Source organism: Rousettus aegyptiacus, unplaced genomic scaffold (genome assembly GCF_014176215.1).
Source record: "Rousettus aegyptiacus isolate mRouAeg1 unplaced genomic scaffold, mRouAeg1.p scaffold_m13_p_6, whole genome shotgun sequence".
Classification (NCBI taxonomy): domain Eukaryota; kingdom Metazoa; phylum Chordata; class Mammalia; order Chiroptera; family Pteropodidae; genus Rousettus; species Rousettus aegyptiacus.
In genome coordinates, this window is record NW_023416309.1 from 30,472,614 (window position 1) to 30,493,556 (window position 20,943).

The 20,943-nt window shown below is 38.2% G+C and overlaps 1 protein-coding gene across 1 annotated transcript in view; it reads right to left on the reverse strand.

Moving 5' to 3' along the window:
* SGMS1 (sphingomyelin synthase 1) overlaps positions 1 to 20,943 on the reverse strand; it is a 256,756-nt gene that overhangs the window by 161,783 nt on the left and 74,030 nt on the right. The window contains exon 3 of the mRNA XM_016154368.2: positions 10,497 to 10,588. The gene's annotated coding sequence lies outside the window, so the exon portion shown is untranslated. The remainder of the gene's footprint in view (positions 1 to 10,496; positions 10,589 to 20,943) is intronic.

Below are 20,943 nucleotides of genomic sequence, written 5' to 3' on the forward strand. Positions count from 1 at the left end.
ACAAGCTGCAAACACTGTATTCTTCATGGGTATGTAAGGCAAGCACATGGTTTGTTTTGTTTTGTTTTGTTTTGTTTTGGTGGAAGTATTGTTTTCATGTTAAAGTCAGATTTACGGGGGTAAAATTTACATGCAGTATCCTTTTCTTTTTAATGTACAGTTCTATGAGTTTTGAACAAAACATACAGTCATATAACTATCTCCAAAATCAAGATATAGAACATTTCATTCATTCTAAAACATTCCCTCTGCCCTTTGTAAATCAATCTTCTCCCCATATCCAGACCAAGGCAACCATTGATCTCTTTTCTGACCCTTATACTGTTACCTCTTCCAGAATGTCATATAAATAGAATCATATAGTGAGTACCCTTTTGAGTCACACAGGATTTAGCTTTTTGAGTTTGGCTTCTTTCATATAACATAATATATTTGAGATTCAGTCAAATAGTTGCTGTTTATTCTTTATTCCTGCAGAGTAATATTCCATTGATAGACACATCAGTTTATCTATTTACTTGCTGCAAGGGCGTGTGTGTTTCTCCCAGTTATTGGCAATTATAAATAAAGCTTTTAGAAATAATAGCCTATGGGTTTCTGTGTGAACACAGGTTTTCATTTCTCATAGGTAAATGCCTAAGGGTGGAACTGCTGGCTTGTATGATATGTTTAACTTTGTAAGAAACTACCTGTTTTCTGAGTGGCTGTACCCTTTTACCTTCCCACCAACAATGCAAGTGAGTTCTAGTTGCTCTACATCTTTGCCAGGACTTCGTATTATCCACTTTTGTTTCATGTGCTTGTTTTTTAGTCATCGTAATTGGTATATAGTGGTATATCACTGTGTTTTTGTTTTAATTTTTGATTTTAAAATAATTGTAGACTCACATCAAAGTTGAGAAAATAGTAGAGTTCCCGGATGTCCTTCACCCCAGATCTCCATCTCCCTTATCTTATATAACCACAATACAGTTATCAAAAGCAGAAACTGGACAGTGTACAATACTATTAACTAAAGACCTTATTCAGATTTCATTAGTTTTTATATGTACTCATACTCATGTCTGGGTATTTTTTTGCATATAATTCTATAAAATTTTATCACATGCATAGATTCATAGAAACATTACCACAATCAGGCTATAGATCTGTTCCATCATGTTCCATGCTCCATGTGTTTCATGTTACATTTTGAAAAGACCTTTCTAGTTTTACAAACATCATCAGCTGGAAGGACTTTGGTAAATGATGACCTTTTCTGCCCATTTTCCTTAACCAAATTAAACATTATCTCTCCTCAGACTATTATGTGCAAAACACTGTTGATGGAGAAGTTCACTTTTCAGGGTGGGTGTCTGTCCTATTCATTCTTTCTATATTATACACCAAGCCCGATAGAAGCAGTATGGATAAAATGATTACCAGGAGAGCAGTAGTTCCTACCTTTAAAAGAATATAAAGCAAGAGATATTCACATACATACACAACTACAAATTGTGACAAGTACTATCCATGAATGAAAAGTAAAAGGTGCACTGAAAGATTAAAACACTATTTGGTATAGACTGGGAGGCCCCTGTGACCCGACCTCATCCTCAGGCTCTCAGTATTTGTGGCCTTCCCACAGGAACAGAGTGTCCAGGTATCTGAGCCAGTGAGCGTTAAGTATATAGACAACAAGTTCTTAAAGCAGAAGAATACAAGGAAGCCCTCCAAGGCTCAGGAACTGCAGAGGACTGCTTATCTTGGCCTTACGTCAAAGCATAGCCCAAAAAATATAAATAATTGGCAATTGTCCATGTGAGTTACCTTAGGGACACACACTGGCCTATATCTGCCCCCAAAATTTCTTTCCAACCACCTGCCATAGTGAGTCAAATTCTCCCATAAGAGATCCTTTAGTTACAGAGGTATCCATCTGCATTAGGCTAGTCACAGTGAAATCCCTTTAAGGAAGGACATAGTAACTCATCACTGGCTGATGGCTGGCATGATTCTCTCTTCCTGTCTGAGCCATCCTCCGCCCCGCCCCCCAGACACACTCACACACACACATCTTTCAGGGCAGAGTTGCTCTTCTCCCCTTGTGTCCTCACTCTAACTTGTACATATAATTATTACTATTAATCTCTAACACTGTTTGTTTTCATGTTTCTCTCCCCCTTCTATACTAGTAGCCTCAACAGTCTGATTTATCTCCTGGCATCTGTACCCCAGCTACCAACCACACAATAGATGGTCAGTAAATTTTTGTGATCATTCAAGATATGACTATCAGATTACAATGTGCACAGCAGGGAGTGAGCCAAGGCACATAGGTCTCTATAGGAAAGATGACAATCTGAAGCATGAGACGGCTGGTCCATTTCAAGAAGTGAACAACAGAGTAGTTAATATAACAGCAGGATGCTTGGCCACCTAGGAGAGGGCGGGACAGAAGGAGATGGTGTGAGGGAGTAAGAAACAAGACTCATCCATACATGATAAAGCTCAGACTCAGACCAGCTTGGCACTCCAAGGCTCAGGAACTGCAGAGGACTGCTTATCTTGGCCTTACGTCAAAGAAATTTTGGGGGCAGATATAGGCCAGTGTGTGTCCCTAAGGTAAAGTATATCAGCCAGGAAAATGGCAGATATACTTTGAGGAGGAGAGCTGGGAAAGAAGGGGCAAACACTCTCTCTAGCACTTAATTTCTAAAGGCATTTGCCAAGAACAAGGCTGGGGTAGGCCAGAGGTTCAAAAGAAGTAAGCACTGGCAACAGCTGCTGAGGGAGTCGGCTAAGAAATGGTAGGAAATGAGAGAGGGAGAAAAAAAACTTCCAGAAAACAGCTACTTTGTTGTCATGTTTCTGTCTCTTTGCAGAGAGACCCCAATCTTTCCTAAACTGTAACAAGCTTCCAAAATTCTCTGGGGCTCTCTGTGCACAAAGCCATGACCTACGTGAAGGCCAGTGAGGGCTGGCTACAATCCTGAAAGTCCTCCTGGGCCAGCTACAAGGGAAGCCGCCAGGCCCATGAAAGAGCTGATGAAAAAAATAAGATGCTGCGCTTGGCACTGTTCTTGTTGAGCCTCTTACACATAGAAATATTTTATATTTAGTGACTAGTAAATGCAGAAACTCCAAAATCGAAACAGTAATTGTTTTGCAACCTTAAAACGCTTACTTTGCTATTATTTGAAAATACCAGAAAATTATGCCACCCATGTTTCCAAAACCACTAGCTGTTGCAATAAAGCCCCACACGGCTTTTCACCACGACTTTCTCTTAACCAGCACCTAGACTTTTGCCAACCAGCACCTAGACCTTTGCCATCATGCAGCAGACCAGGGTGAGATGTGAACATGGAAGTAAAGTACCTGAAAAGAAGAGGCAAGGGCACTGTAGCCAGCCACGCAGTTGCCAGCCACACAGCTGCCAGCCACACACCGCAGTAGCCACCCTCCTGTAACACCCAGCAAATCTCAGGGACGGCTAGCTCGAAGAGCCACCAGGTGATGATCTGAAATATATTCAAAAACTAATAGGGACAACCTTCCACCAGTTTTGCTTACAATTTTTCTATTATGCTCATATATGGCTAATAAATGTTATTTTCATAATGCTAGTTGCTATAAACACTGAGCTCAGATGCAAAGTGCCAAGAACAGGCAGGCAGCCACAAGTTCAAGTTACACTAAACTGCTTCCACTCTCTCTGTTTATTAAAATGTAGCTGACATACAATATTATGTTAGTTTCAGGGATACAAGATAGTGATTTCCTACTTATATACGATGTGCTCATCGCGATATGCCTAATGACTGTCATGGTAAAAAGTTGTTGTTGACTATATTCCATATGCTGTACATTACATCCCTGTGACTTATTTTACAACTAGAAGTTTGTACCTCTTATTCCCTTCACCTTTTCACTCTTCCCCCAGCCCTCTAACCTCTGCCAGCTATCAAATTATTCTCTGTATTTATGAGTATGTTTCTGTTTTGTTTGTTCATTTTTTTTTTAAGGTTTCCACACATAAGTGAAATCATTTGGTATTTGTCTTTCTCTGTCTGACTTATTTCATTTAGCATTATATCCTCTAGGTCCATCCATGTTGTCACAAATGACAAGATTTCATTTTTTAATGGCTGTGTAATATTCCATTGTGTGTGTCTGTGTGTGTGTGTGTGTGTCTTTATTCATTTATTTATTGATGGTTGCCGAGGTTGCTTCCATATCTTGGCCACCATAAATAATGGTGCAATGAACACAGGGGTGCATGTATCTTTCTGAATTAGTGTTTTCATTTGCTTCACATGAATACCCAGAAATGGAATTGCTGGATCGTATGACAGTTCCATTTTTAATTATTTGAGGAACTTTCAAAATGTTTTCCATAGTAGCTGCACCAATTTACAATTCCATCAACAGTGCATGAGGGTTCCTTTTACTCCAGATCCTCAACAACACTTGTTACTTATTGACTTTTTGATAACAGCCATTCTGACAAGTGTGAGGTTACACCTCATTGTGGTTTTGGTTTGCACTACCCCAATGATTAGTGATTTTGAGCATCCTTTCATATGCTTCCTCAGGGTGGGATTCCCATGGTTACCATGTCTCCTCTCCTACCCTTCTCTATGTGGTCCCTCTTTGGTCTGCTGTGCAAAAACTGTTCAATCAGCCCCCAGTTCTTCCTCAGGAGGAATGGCTCTGTATGTAAGTGTATATTCAGTGTGTCCATGGGAGGAGGTGAATTCAGAGTCCTCCTATACTGCCATATTTGATCCAATCCACTCTCTATTTAAAACAAGGTTTCACCTGAGAAGGACTCTGCTTCTTGGTAACAGGACATTACAAGATAAAACAGAAAGTGGTATATGCAAGGTGGTGTTCAGTGGCCTCTGACAACATGAGAAAAGTGAGTAAAACTGTCCCTTTCACCTCCAGTTCATAAAGGTCATCAGACACGAGTTCAATCCTCTGGTCCCCAAAATACCCACTAGGTGTGACTCCCAAACAAGTACACCTTCTCCCTACAATTTTAGTGTTCAAGGCTCTAAAATTATCTTCTTTGCTTCTTCTTCACCCCCACCTCCCATCCCAAACCCAAACTCTCCTTCCCAATCAGTTCACTTAGGAAACGGACAATCTAAGGTGTGAAAGACACAAAGTCTTCTCCCACCTCGGAGGCTGAAATAATAGTTCAATACTATATACAGTATGTTAGAATATTCAAGACCTCCCTCACCCAAAGTATTACAATAATTGATTTAAAGAAAAGGATAGCACTAAAACTGCATTGAACACAAAGTCTTCAATTAATGATCAGTATTATTTATATAAACCTCAAAATTAAGCCACTTAAGCCCAAACTGTTTTATTTATATACATTTTGCAAAAATATAAGCTACATAATGCAAATATTCCTAACCGCTGCTTCACATTTGAAACTGGAATGGGGTTATTCTTCAGTGACAGGATGCTGCCAGGAAAATGTCACGCCCTTTGTATTTTCGAACCCATGAAAAATAACTATGAATCAAAGCTGAGTCTGAAATCTCATTTCAATTCCAACTTTCCTCCTACCCAAGGAAAAGGAAGCATATGTTAAGTTCAAAAGACCCAAACTAGATATCAAGATATGAGTGAGCAGTAAACAAAAGATATTTATATAATTATCTACAAATGCAAAAAATGCAATTCACTGCAATTATGCCTCTGCCTACAGGCCACTGTGTTCTGTTACAGGTATTTCTAAATGATGCAGTCTAAGCAAAATGCCTATTTTCTCTAGCTAATATAATGACAAGAAGAAGAGAAACCAACATTTTGGTAATTATCTACTTACCATGGTATGGTATCAAACTTTGATATGATAAGCACTTGAGATTGCTAAATGTACTGTAATATCCATTCTCCCTTTCTTCTTTAATAACAGAACCCCAACTTTTTAAACTGGCACCCAGAATAAGTACTGTAATTCTCAGACTCTTTTTCAGCTAGGTGTGGCCAGGTGGCTATGTTCTAGCCCAGAAGTTCTCGAAGTGGGGTTTGGGGACATCTGGGAATCCCCAACACCCTTTTAGGTAGTGCATGAAGCCAAACTATTCTCATAATAATACTAAGATGGTATTTGTTTTTAATGCTCACACTCTCATGAGTATATAGGAAATTTTTCAGAGGCTCCATGACACATGATGCCACAATAGACTGAATGCAGAAGCCAATTTGAGGATCTATTTATCTTCTATTAAGCCAGATATAAAAGAGATTTATAAAATCGTATAGCAGTGGTAGTCTCACTAATAGTTGGGAAATAGTTATTTTCCCCTCAAATGTAATCTATGCTAAGTGATATTTTATTATTTTTTAATGAATTATATATATTTTAAATTTCTTTTAATTTCTAACACAGAAATTGTTTGCATTACTTTCCTATTGCTGCTGTAACAAATTACTACAAATATGGTGGCTTAACCTGAATTATATCATAGTTCTGGAGGTCAGAAGTCTAAAAATAGGTCTCACAGGGCTAAAATGAAGGTGTTGGAAGGACTAAGGTTCCTCCTGGGGTGAGAGCAGACTATGTCCCCTGCCTTTTCCAGCTACCACAGGCTGCCTGTACTTCTCGGCTCAAGGTCTCCCTTCCAACAATGGTAATCCTCGAAATTCTTTCTCCAACTCTGAGACCCTTGCCGCCCTCTTATTAGGACCCTTTTAATTACACTCAACCCTCTTGGATAATCTAAGATAATCTCCCCATCTCAAGGTCCTTGATATAATCACATCTGCAGTCTCTTTTGCCAGAGAAAGAAACATATTGACAAGTTCTGGGAATCTGGGGCCTTTTCTCTGCCTACTGCAAAATGCTAGTTATAACCTATATAAGTAAAGCTCTTTGGGGCCCCAGTAATTTTTCAGAGAACCACTGTTCTACCATATGAAGAGATTAAGGTAGTTATTCAATGGGAAAAAAAAAAAAACTCAGAAAAGCTAAGTTCTTAGCCAAAGTCATGTATACTGTGACTAAAACTTCAACTTGAAGCCAGGTCATCTGGCCATTAATGAACCTGGAATGGCTCCCTCTATGCCTTGCTGCCAAACCCCAAACACCCTGACTGAGACAAAGTCAAATAAAAATTATTCTGTGGGCATTTTTCAGACATCAAATAAAGCATATGACAACAAGCAGGCGGAAGTGAATTTGGTGAGCAGGATGGAGAACAAGTTAGAGAAGGTGTTTAAAATAATCTTACTTTTCAAAACCTTATTTCGAAATATACAAATTCATTTCCTTGTGTGATAAAGAAGAAAAATGTTACGAATGACCAAGTGTTCCAGGGGCAAGTCAGAGAGAGACGAGCGACAATTCTCCACCTAAAGGAGCGTGATTAGGACTAATGCCCACAAGACATGGGGAGCCATGCGCAGCAAAGCGCTGCTCTGAGTCACACAATAGGGTCTGGTAACCAAACTCAGATTTATGGTCACTTGTCTTGACAATGACTGTCAAGCCCCAATTTTTAACACCCTAACTGAAAAGGACATCTGTAGGACTGCATTCTTGGGTTGTCTCTCTGCATCATTTTGACATGACCAGAGCTAGAATTTTATAGCAGCAAAGAAACTGCACTCAAGTCAACTCTGTTAAAATCATGTTAATAATCCGAATCATAACTTTCTAAGAGACACATATTTACAGTAAAAGAGGAAAAATGGAAGGCTCGAATACCCAGTTACTGCTCTATCAAATGAACTGCCAGGCCCAGGCCAACCGAACTGGGAACAGTGGCAGTTAAGATCCCTCTCACTACCCCTAAGATGTGTGCACTTGTGAACAAGGCGCCCAGAAGGCTGGGCGGGGTTTCCTTGGGAAGCACTGGTCATTACTGGTAAGTTTCTCCAGTTCTACTTCATCTCTTTCTCACTTCTCCAGGCACAGCTTCCGGAGTGCTCAGCCAACCAAACCAAAAACCAGCAGTAGTGCCTGAACTGACAGCCAACAGTAATTCAGGAATATGAGGACACAGAGTTAGAAAGTACTCGCTAGAACTTTCAATCCAAGAGAGAAAAAAAAACACAGAATTACCTGATATTTATATTTTCCAAGTGAAAGTATGGGTTCAAAAACGGGCAGTCCCTCAGAGAACTGAGCCGCAGAGCTCAGTATTTCCTAGGAATGTTTTCAGCACCTGCCTTTGCTATGATTACACTAGTATTATAAGAATGCTACCTGTAACCTACAAAGCATAAAGATTTTGCAGATTAGAAACATGCCTAACACATCACTTTCATCATAAAGTCCTAATCCACACCTATCTGTCTGTCGGATCTGTGTAGCCTCTAAAAAGGTATGGTTGCCTACAGGTGATTATTCCCCTGCAGAATGAATACACCATGAAATCAGCAACCTCAGTTGACAACCATTTTGAAATCAGAATTTTTTCATGTGCCAAAGTCAATTTAACATTTTATTTACCAAAAATTTCATGCTGTTTTCTATGCCTACGAATGGGATATAGAATGAAAGGACAGGGAGCTTACAGAGATGATGCCTCTAATTCACAACAGCAAACAGTAAATTTTTGCTGTTTCAGTTGTGGATCTATGCCTGCAGATGCCTTTCTTCCTCACAACTGCAACTTTTATATCTAGTGTTCCAGATAGAAAGAAAATGACACTTTAAAAGAAAATGCATTGGGAGGCATAAGAAAAGGATGCTGAGTAAGAACACTGTTATAAGTTATTCCAAAAGCAGTGATTCCAACTTCCAAGAAAGTAAATATTCAAGAGATTAACTAAAAAAAAAAAAAGAAGAAGAAGAAGAAGAAAAAACAGGCAAAAAGTGCAAAAGTACAGATGTGGCTGAGTTAGTTTTCAAAGAAATCACTACTTCAATATTTTCCTATCCTTAGGTGAAATAAAGTAATTTATCATGTAAAGTTTAAAAGGTTTAACAAAATTGATAAAGCGCTTGCTTTTACAGAAAAAAACTGATTTTAAAATATCTCTTCGGCACTACTAATTTAGGGATTGTGGTGAACTAGATATTTGAAGGACCCTTCAGCTATACTATAATTAGATTACAGATAAATAATTTTTTTTAACTACTGATTGACTTCAAAATGGTTAAGTGTGCACAGTGTACTTTCAGAGCAATCATTAGAAAAATAGAAATAGAACGTATAATTTCCAAACCAGTAGAGAAAAAAACTGGATGAGAACACAAATCAACAAAAACTTCAATCCAAATGAAAAAAAAAAAAAGATTAGCAATAAAAACGACTAAATACACAGTTAAAAGAGAGATGTTAGATTATATTTTAAAAAACAAAACCAGAAATAAACAAAACTGCATTACCCATACAAGAAAAGACTGAAAAATTGTTCACATTAAAGTCATAAAGATGCTAAAAAGAAAGATGCTCAATCTTACTATTCATCAGGATAATGCAAATTAAGACCACGACGATATGCTATTTTATATCCACTAGACTGACAAGAAAATACCAAATGTTGGAAGTGAAGCAACAGATAAACTGTAATACAGATTTTCACAACAGAATTTTGTTTAACATTAAAAATTAATTTGCCACCATAGCATGCAACAAGTGAACTTTAAGAACATAACTGAGTGAAAAAAAAAATGCATGTTGTGGAACACTTCATGCAATGTACCATTCTTATCAAATATATCTATCTACATACATACACGTAGCAATTATGTGCCAGAATGGAAATTAATTACAACACTATGAACACTAGTTCATCTGATTTTTACCTTTGGCACAACACTTCCTCCATGAAGGAAGACATTTACTGGTCTATGTTTTAGAGTAAGCTCTTCATCTCAACTCAGACTGACACTCTGAGCAACACTGGCCAAAATTTTTCAACTCCAGAGAAGAGGGCAGACCTGGTAACTACAACCTTCCAGAATAAAGGGCCTCAATCAAAACCAATTCCAGATTAAAGGAAAGGCCTGGCCCCAGATGACTCTCTCAGTCCTCCCTAGAATCTTTCCTAATAATTTCTTCTGTAAACATTAAATTATTATTAATAGTTTTGGTTAAAGATGAAAAATGACTTAGTGAGATAGAGATTTTCATTTATGTGGCCCTTTGTCCTTTTAAATGTCAAATTTAAATGTTAAACTTTTAAATGTCCTGGTTTATGTGACTTCAAATCCAGCAGCACCCTTTTCTGTCATTTCAGCGACTCGGGTAGACATCATCTCCTGTGCCCTTTGTTTTAAGCATTTCTACCACCCTGGCCCACGTTGCCTCCCTCCTCTCATGAGGAAGCTGGCTTCTTCGATCCTTTTCCCTTCTTTTCCCAAACCATACTGGCCTTTCCTTGGTTGATTTTGACCTGGGACACCTCAAGGCCCTCGAAGATCTCTCCACCCATCAGAGCCTCACACGCAGTCTCAGAGCAGAGCAGGAGCTATTCCGAGGAACTTCAGATCTATGAGAAGTTTGGGAATGGAGAAAATGCCGAGTTTGACTTACGTGTTGTCTTTCATACGCCTCCGTCTATGCTCCTACTTCACTGTTCTTGAAATTCAGGAAATCCACAACTCCTTTGGTCACTGAAGCTTTGCCTGGAACAATAAAGTCAGGAAATGAGAAAGGGGGCAACCAGAAGGAACCAAAGGATCTGCTGAGGAAAGAGACGTTCTTTCAGAATCATCTTGACATTTAAATGAAAAAAGGGCCATTTGTGTTAAGGAAAATTTCTACCTTAGTCTAAGGCATTTTTCTAAGGCATTTATGGTAATTTAATGTTTGTACGACAAATCATTACTATTTACAAAGAGCTTTCACATGTACTTTCTCATTCGAACCATATTAAGAATAGGAAAATATTATTTTTAAATGCAGCAGCCAAACTTCCCAAAGGTTAGCCAACTTCCCCATGACCATTCAGCCAGCAAGTACCAAAGGAGGAATTAGAACCACCTCTATGCCTCCTCATTCCAAACTCTTGTATGGCACGAAATGATATGACGGTTCAACATGAAAAGCAGTCTTATTATTTCTTCTCGCACTAAATATACGTTCTTAGCCAAGAGATATAGAAATGGTTTGGCTTACTGAGTGACATAGACACTGTCATAGGATTAAATGTTTATTTACCAGAAAGAACCCAAAGGATAGAAAATCCACACAAAGACAGTTAAGAAATGCAGGATCTTTTTCATATAATCTCCTTTTCACCTTAAGTCATAACTACAACTGCTGGGCTTTTTTTTTTTTTTTCAACTTGGAAATAACTTCAAGCCTACAGAAAAGTTACAGAATAATAATAGTACAAAGAATACTACGTATCCTTTACCCAGATTCACCTACTTATAACATTTAACCCATATACTTAATCATCCTCTCTCTCTCTACACACACATTCACTCTACATTTTTTCTTCTGAGCCAGGTGGAGATAAGCTCCATACATCATGCTCTTTACTTCTAAATACTTCATAACTTATATCTTAAGATAGGGATACTCTTACATAGCCATAATGTTTTCGATATTAGTAGACTTAATACTGATACAATTATTTTCTGCTGCCATTCTCAATTAACCCAGAAATTTCTTTTCCTCTAACTCAGGATCCAGTTAAGGGTCAGGTATCGCATTTAACTGCAATTAATCTGGAACACCTGGGTTTCCTTTGTCCTTTATGACACTGACACTTTTAGGAAAATATAGTCCTCCCCTTTTTTAAATGAATAAAACATTTCCTTTTGACTTGTCTGACATTTCTTCATGATTCAATTCAGGTCATGCATTAGAAGTCAGGAAACTCCAGAGGTGATGTTTTTTTCTCCAGGGGTTACATCTGAAAGGATATAAAGTCCATCCGGCCCTCCGTGGCAAAATTAATTTTAATTGTCCAGCCAAGGCTTTGTCTAATTTCTCCAATGGAAAAATAATAATTTTCCAACTAATAAGTAATCTGTGGGGAGCTACTTTAAGACCATAAAAAATATCCCTCAGCAAAATTTCCCCCATCCATTGGTGATCGTTGCCTGATTTAAATTGTATTAAAATGGTTACAAAATGCTGACTATTCCAACTCCTGCATCCCCTCTACGTTGTCAGTCATGACTCAGCATTGAATTAGTTGTTCATCTGTTTATCTACTTATGATGAATGTGGATATATGAAGTCCTGCTTTTTCAATGGTTTATAATTCATCGCTGGACTTAATTATTTTGGTGCTCAAACTGTCAGATTTAGCTGGTACCCTGCCATACAAATTCTAGCCTCTGTGCATCCCTGACCTCCATGACACCATCCTGCTCGCCAGGGCTACCCTCCCAGCACAAAAGAGAAAAAGTGCTCGAGCAGAACTCCAGTGCCAACGTGGGTCTTACCTCATGGGAGTTTCTTCTCTCAAGGATCACTGGTCCTGGCTGTTTGCCATCCAGTGGCTAACAACTGCCTAGTATATTCCCCAGTTTTGTAGTTTACCACCAGAGGACAAGTCCAGCAGCAGACAGCTCTTTTCCTCTGTATGCCTTCAACATTAGTTATGTTAAGGAACATGGGGGACTGCTCTATTCGAGGGGTTAAGAATCAAATGCTTTGAGCATATAATAGTCTCTTTACTTAAAACATTTCAAAGAAACTCTCTTAACAATTTGTTTCTTAGAAATGTATGTTTATGTTTATTGCAGCACTGTGACAAGAGAAATGATCTCTAGCAGTCAGTCAATTCCAAACAAAATGACAGGAAAATATCTTGTTTCCTTCCACAAAGCTGATACTCACTTTGGACAGCCAGTTGGCTATCCCTCTGACACATATCTATATTAATTTCTACAACTCTTCCTTCAAATGGTATAACGAAACACTATATAGTCTATCCAAAGAAATGATAGTTAACTGCTAGTCTTCATTTTTCTTGTTTATGTACAGGAACTTTGGGGTGGGTAGAGGACTCTTTTTCATATAAATCATTTTCTGGTGTCTTTCCATTTCTACTTCTAACCACTGGTGAGAAAATAATTAGCAAAAAACAAAAAACAAAAAACAAACAAAACAAACAGTCAAAAAAGAAACTTGCAACCCCAGACACCAAGTTAATCAAAAGGAAACTGACAAACAAGAATGCATTTTTCATCACATTCTATGAAAAAAAAGAATTTTGCAATCACAGGAAAATGGAGAATAGGTCCTTCTCTGCACAGGCTAGCTTTGTGACCACAGCACGCACATGCGCACACACACAGATGTAGCATTTCAGAGTCCCAAGCAGAAATGTGAAGTAAACACAGTGTCTGTCTGTTGTCTTCTCTGCCCAGGCACTCCCAATCTTATAGGGGCTCTTAGATCAGTCTTCTCACAGGTCTCAGTGTCTCCACGTGGACCTTGTTGAACTGTTTCCTAACATCAGCATGTATCCAGCACTAATTAAACACAACTTCTGTGGTCCCCCATTTCTCAGAAATAGAGTCAGAACTTCTGGGCTTGATAAAACAAGCCCTTCATGATCTGCTCCTTGCTCACCTTTCCATTCATCTCCTGACACTTTCTGCTCCATCAGCAGTAAAAACCTTAAAGCCATTTGGCTTCATGAAACACTGCCTCTTCTCTTCACTAATTAACTCTCTGAAGCCTGACAATCTCTGGGGAATATTTCATGGTCACCATTCAAAGCTGGGTTAGTGCCCCAACCTTAGTATTCTCACACACCTGTGCTCATCTTTATAATGAATAATAATTACTGAGAACTTATGATGTTCTAAGCACTTAACACGCATTTTCTCATTGAGTGCTCTCACCTGGCCTCTGTACAGTAGGTGCTGTTACGAGCCCACTCTACAGATGAACAAACAAGCAGAGAAGCTCGGCAGTTTCACAGTGTCACGCAGCTGGTGACTGGAGGAGTCAAAGAGCTGACAGTTTCTCCAAGAACAGCACTAAACACATTTAATGAAAAATTAACAGTATGACTACTGTTTCCAGGTAAAGGCCCAGAATGGCAACAAATGGTCACCCCATAACAACACTAAAAGGGTGAAAATAAGATGCGAAAAAATCATCAAAATTCTTCAGAAGATATTATAAAGATACTCATAAACTAATATCAACTAAGGTAGTTACAATAAAGACCAAAATATTTCACCAGATGGGGTGACCAGCAATTTCTAAGAATCCAGGAATATACGCATGGCTCAAGCAAAAAATGTTTAAAAGTACTATGGAAAACGGGGAAGAATGTTCTTACAGGGAATAAAAAAAAAATAACAGGTGTACTAGATCAAAGATTAAAAGAATCTCTCAGAGGGGAGAACCTGGAATATTTATATCATTAAATCAATTCCATTTTCAATAAATTCATATATCATACAACCAATACAATCAATCCTCTTCTAAGGGTACCATGCTACTTCCTACACAAATTGAATAAGTGAGGATTAGTGAATAGGCAAAAATCCTGTTGTACTCCAACTGGGCCCCGTATGTCATTGATCTAATATGCTCATTTCTGACCACAGATTGTGGAGTTGGGAAGCTGAAGAAGGAGGCATGAAAAGGAATTGCCTTACAAATGCTACACTAATAGTCTCGGGAAGAGTAAGTCAAAGAAGATGAATATTTCAGTACAGCACATCACCTCACACAGGTTACCCCTTTTCCACATGGCAGACCTTGACTGACCGTGAAAGAGGACATACAACTTCATGTCATAATAAATATCGGCCAGGATCAAAGTGATCAATGCTGGGTTCTACATTTCTAGGAAAAATTTGGGGAAAACAAAAAAAAAAGGAAAAGGATCCAAAGTAGATATATAAAGATCTGTGAAACCTAACTCAAGGTGTGAAACTCACAGGGAAGGCTTAACCTAGGGAAGCAAAAACAAGGCGGACTCCACCACTTAACATCACTTTACACACAACCCTGCTAAGAACAACGGGCAATGTTTTTCCATTTCTACCAAGATAGAACAGAGAAAACAGTTTTAACCTAAAGTGTCAGAATTTTAGCTAATGATATGAAGACTTCTCCAAAAGCAAGAATGTTTAACTAAAGAACATGTAGTTTATAAACGCATGACATGATTGCTATATTACTACTATGCAGAGCTCCCAGCTGGGTATTAGGGTAGTGTTGGTATTCATGATTCTGCCTCAAGGAAGTTTCAGTAAGAATAGATAACACTGTTTATTGAGTATTCTACCAATAGGCTAAAGGTCACACAGGGAGACTTGAGAAGGAAGCCCAGTTCTGCAATACTGTGGGATTCATGCCCAGTCTCCTATTTTAAAGTCCAGTCTTCTAACTATAGGCATAAAGCTAATGCATATGAAACTTACTATCTATAAAATGGGATAATACCTGCTTCATGAGACTCTTAGAAGGATTCATCAAGTTAATCATATAATATTTAGCCTGTTCCTATCACATAGTAAGTACTTAACAAATGCCAGCTATTATTAATGACAAATTAATTTTGACAAATTTTTCTAGTTATTCAGTCTCTGATTCAATTAAAGCCAAAATTGAGAGTTATGTCAATAAGACAAATATAACTTCCAGTTGAAAAAGAACTGGTCATACGTTCAACCATTCAGCCCATCCATATCCATCTACCCCCTTAAGAGATTTTAATGGAGCACCGATCATCTGGGGTGGGCCCTGTATGGAATACGAAGATAAAATTGACATAGCTATGCTCAGAGAACATCATCATCATCATATCGCTAACCACAAACATTTGTGAAATACTATGTGCCAGACCCTGTTCTAAGCACCCTAAGCACCATGTACATGTGTGTGTATGTACTCTTTTAATCCTCACGACACTTTAAAGTAAGCGCTATTTATTATCCTTGATTTACAGATGAGAAAACTGATGCACAGAGGATAACTAACTTGCTCTAGGTTACATAGCTTGTAATTGCAGAGATGGGATTCAACCCCAAGCTGTCTGATTTCAGTCTTGGGCTTTTCACCACTTGATATACCGCTGCCCCCAAAACTTGACCACTAAGAACTAGAGCAAGGAGAGACTATGATAAGGGCCCATCAGGGACATAAATACCACACGGTGTCTTGGGAAACGTGTGCGATCTTTATACCTAACAGAGAGCACAAGTCCTTTAACTAAAGGACAATGTGTTTCAGTACACAATATCAAACCAGACTGAAAGTCATCCACAAAACACTGTGTCTGCCACTCTGAAGGGCCATCTTCTCAGTGATTTAACACATGCTGAGAGAAAGAGGAGGGCTAAGAACCTGGGCTTCGAGGTCAGACATGTCTGGGTTTAAATCACAGGTCCTCCAATTTGGCCTTGAAGAAATTGTTTGACCTTTTTCTGTGCTTCAATGTCCTCATTGTAAGAACTAAATGAGATAATTTATGTAAATAGCTTACTTAGTTCCAGTACCTGGCACTAAGGACGATGTAAATAAATTAAATAAATGAATAAACAAACAAACGAACAAATAAATGCTGCAGTTTCACTTCAAAACTCAATTCTAAGCCACATGGGAAAATATCAACAAGTAAACAATACTGATCTATAGACCAAAAAGAATGTGATCTATAGAATTTAAAAATCATTGTGGACTCGCTAAAATATCAGTAAATATGAACTATAACTCGAAAAGTAGTATAAACCTGTGTTTCAAAATACTTAACAATAAAAAGAGTCTTCTATTTTAAGAGATAAGAGTAGCTGTTGTGTAGAGAGCCTACTCTTTTGTTAGTCCTATAACAGGCACTTCACAGATGTTATTCAATTTTCAAAACCACTCAGGTTCATCAAACATTTCCAGTTTTATAGATGAGGGTTCTGAGCCTCTCAGGGTTAAGTGATGGGCTCCCTGTCACACTACAATAGGCAGCAGAGACTGATGCTTAAAACTGACTCACCAGTGAAGCAAGCAGGGACATAATCTCAGGGTCCACAAAGCATTTCCTTGGCACCTATCAGAATTTTATTGAGCAACATTCGATGCAATCCATCCCTCATCTCTGAGATGTGCTTTAAAGAAGCCCAAATCACTGAAAGGTCACAGTATATCACCCATCAAAGTGACATACTAGCACAAATTTCATTCTATCACCTAGTTTAGTCATAATGTCCCTTGGCAGCACTCTCAGAGAGGAGTAATTTACAAATAGCCATCGTTATCTGAAAGTGACTAGATTTCCAATACAACAAATTGGATTCTAGAGTTGGCCCACTGGTGAAAAGGAAGTAACATCAATGGCATAACACAAAATAAGTGTTCGGGGTGAGAGCAGAGAAGGAAAACATAAATGAAAATATCCTTTCCTAATTTTGCTTATAGCAGAACATCTTTATCACAAATGACTCTCAAACTTTTGTATTTATGGTTTTCTATGTTTCGCCCACCATCAAGAAGAAAAGGAGGTAGCAAGAACATTCACTGTGTAAGACTTGCGTCTGCCTCTAATAGTTCAGAATATGACCTCCATCCCATGCTATTGATCACCACTGTATCCTCAGGACAATATAGGTCTGGGTGTACTGTAGGCCTTCAATAAATAAGGGTGTATGTTCACACTAGGCACAATCTAGAAATGCAGAGGAGAAATGTGTGAAGAGCTGCCTGAGGAAATATTACTTATCCCATTTCAGCAGGCCTCAGCACCAAAATGCTCTCTGGAACCTAACAGAGAAATGTGAGATTACGGGAGAATACAGATATACAGGAATTAACACATATTACACTTTGGGGGCGAAAATGCCTCCCAACCCCTTTTGACTATTCAAAATATTTGCCAATATTTTGAAATATTTACTGGACTAAAATATGCCTCCTAATCTGCTATTTCAGAAATATGAATCATATATGCAAAAAAACTCACTGCTAGCATTGTGCTAGATACGGCTGACACAAAGAAGAACAAGGCTGGGCCAACTATAGTTTAATAGAGACGCAAGCCGTAAACAAATAATTACAATGCAATACAAATAATGTTTTCGGCAACGTAGAACCAAGTGCAGGAGGGTACAGAGGAGGGAATGACTAACTTTGCTGCACATTTCAATCCCACATTGTGAGAAAGGACCTTTGCAATTTTCTTGTCCAATCCTCATTATTTTCTTTAAAGCAAAAAAGCAGCACAGTCCATCTATATCCATGAAAAACTGAGCATTGCTTTAATGTATGCTAGTTAAAAAAGTTCTTCCGTTAATGATCAGGCACACCGTAATACTGGCTGCTAACACACACACATGTCCAACTCGAGTATTTAAGCTGTATCAGAACTTTTTGGTCCTAGTATTTTATCCAAAAGCCCTGGCCTTCTTTATAGCTGATTAAAATTGTATGTAATATTCTGTCCAAAAACCTTGAAGATACAAGCCAATGAATGATTTATCTAAAATCATGACACCATCGCTAGCAGTTTGTTTTATTAAATTATTTAAGGGCTATTCATCTTTGAGAGAGATTTAAGGCAACGGCAACATGCAGTAAAAGACACACGCACTTGGAAAACAGTCACAAATATAAAGTCATAAAATGAATAGAGAAGTTGACTTTCCAGGTATGCTGTTGCCGTGCTTGAACATGAAATGATTTCTAAAGTTCTGATAGCAAAAAGGGAAATGGGGCAGGCCACCTAATTCTGCTCAAAGGAAGAATGTAAAGTTTTTTTCCCTTTAAGTACTGAGAAACAGTCGTCTTTTTTCAATACGTGTAAAAGCATTATCAAGTGGTTTCTTACATTTTTTCTAAATAAATGCTATGAGCATAATATTAAAGTGTACCTCAGGGAAGGTACTGATAATGTATAAATAAATACCTTTTGTTTATTCAAGTTTAAAAGTACTAGATGTCTAAAAACATACATTGGATGGGAAAGTGTCACAGAGAGGTTGGTCCCCAAAACAAGACCTTCCAGGAAAAACCATTTGAATGTGGTCTTTTCAGAAATAACCGAAATAAAAGGTTTTCAGAAATGTCAACAACTATTTCACTACTGAGAAACGATGGTTTCATTTGGCTGGAGCAGGCAGTTGACATGTCAGCTCCCTCACCTATAACTGCTCTGTCACTTACCACTGAAGACCCCATTATCACCACCTAACCAGAAGGAGGGGCGCAATCCTAAAGTGTTCTCATGTTTTATTTCATATTTTGAAAGGCACATATACAGTCTACTTATTTGTGCCTAAGGTGTCTTTTCTCAGTTTTTACTTTTCTTAATAGTAACAAGCTCTTCTATTTGTTTGGGGAAAGTGCCTCACTTTGTATAACTGTTTAACATGATAAATTCCCTTAACCTTGTATTCCAAGTGGTTCTTTTTCATTACTAAGAAACTTCTGGAACCTTCATATACTAACTGTGAGATGTGACTAGCGGCATAGGGGCTGGTGGACATGCTGACCTATTTCCTTTTACAAACTTATTCTCCTCCCACTCCCCATCCCCCTCCACTGCCTTTTTGTTTTCCCCATGAGCTTTCTCATAAGAATAGTTTCCCACAGAGTATATTCTGAAAAACGCTGTTGCAAAGTATTTCTTAAAATAAAACCTAAATTCTTAATGAGCTGATTCATTGATATAGCCCTGTGGCCTTGTCTTGGAGAATTACAAGCCTACCATCCACAGGGCCTTCCCCTGGAAACTTGACTCTTCTGAAAGTCAGCTCTAACACTTGACATGCATTTACAGCTCTGATTCAGCCACTTTTGGGGCAAGGGAACCAAGCCCAAGCTTAGCAGGTGCTCCTTAAGCACTCAAGAGACATGAGTGTGTGATGTTTCAGTAGGAAATTTCCCAGGCAGAATTTCAAAGCATGTTCTTAGTAGTACTGTATCAGACTTAGTTTTCATCCTTTTCTCTTAACTATATTGATATCCTTTTCCACCCTTTAATTGACTCAGCACCTCCCCATCCCACCTACATTTATTCCTTGTAACCAGAACCCTCATTTCCTCTGTGCTAACAGATTAACTAACAGCTCCTTCAAACTACCAGGAATATTTGGGTTTAAAAAGGAATAAATATTGAAATATTTGGATAAAAAGTTGACAAGCACCTTTTACCACATTAGATCATATTTTTATGTACTGTGTTAAACTTTGTTTTAATTACAAAACTAATTATATATGTTTATATTAAACATTAGCAGTGTTAAAGCCCTAAGAAAAAATTCCGGATACTTCAAATTCTACCACGTAAAGATAATCCATGAAAATATCTTGATTGATGCCTTTCCAAGTTTTCCCCTACCCCATATTACATAGTTTCTTTATTAAAATGTTAACTTTATATATTCTCTTATAGCCTATTTTTCATCCATTTTGTCCCATGTCAATATCAACATCTCCGTCATGGGTACACGATGGGGGGCATCTGGGTTGCTTCCCACATTTATTTTTTTATTATTAGTTTCAGGTATACAGTACATTGGTTAGACATTTATGTAGTTTATGAAATGATCCCCCCTTTCCCCAATTACTCTGTCACCCGTCTGGCTCTACACATGGCCATTACGATATCACTGATTACATTCCCTATGTCATACTCCCCATCCCCATAACCATCTTCCAATGTTTATACCTCCAATGTTTATTTTCAAACAATGCTCAAAAGCATTCTCTGAATAAAGCTCTTATCATTTATTAGAAATTACTCCTATAAGTAGGCTCACTGAGTCAAAGGATCAACACATTGTTTCTCAATCACAGGAGGCCTTGCAGGGAAAACAGCCCTCTGGATCATTTCCATTTGCATTTCTCTCAGCCTCCAGTTGGCTGAATTTTCCCAGTCTGTTCCTGTCGCCTTTACTGTTAGTCTAATTATTTTCTGGTTTTCAAGAGACACAAATTCCAAATTCCAGTCTACTGGACATTCTTAGTTCAATAAGCTATCTGGCTTAGCATAACCTTTGAGTCCTTTAAAATAAGATCTCAAGTCCTCCTGTCTGTTCATCCTTGTGTGGTCCTAAATTTTTAT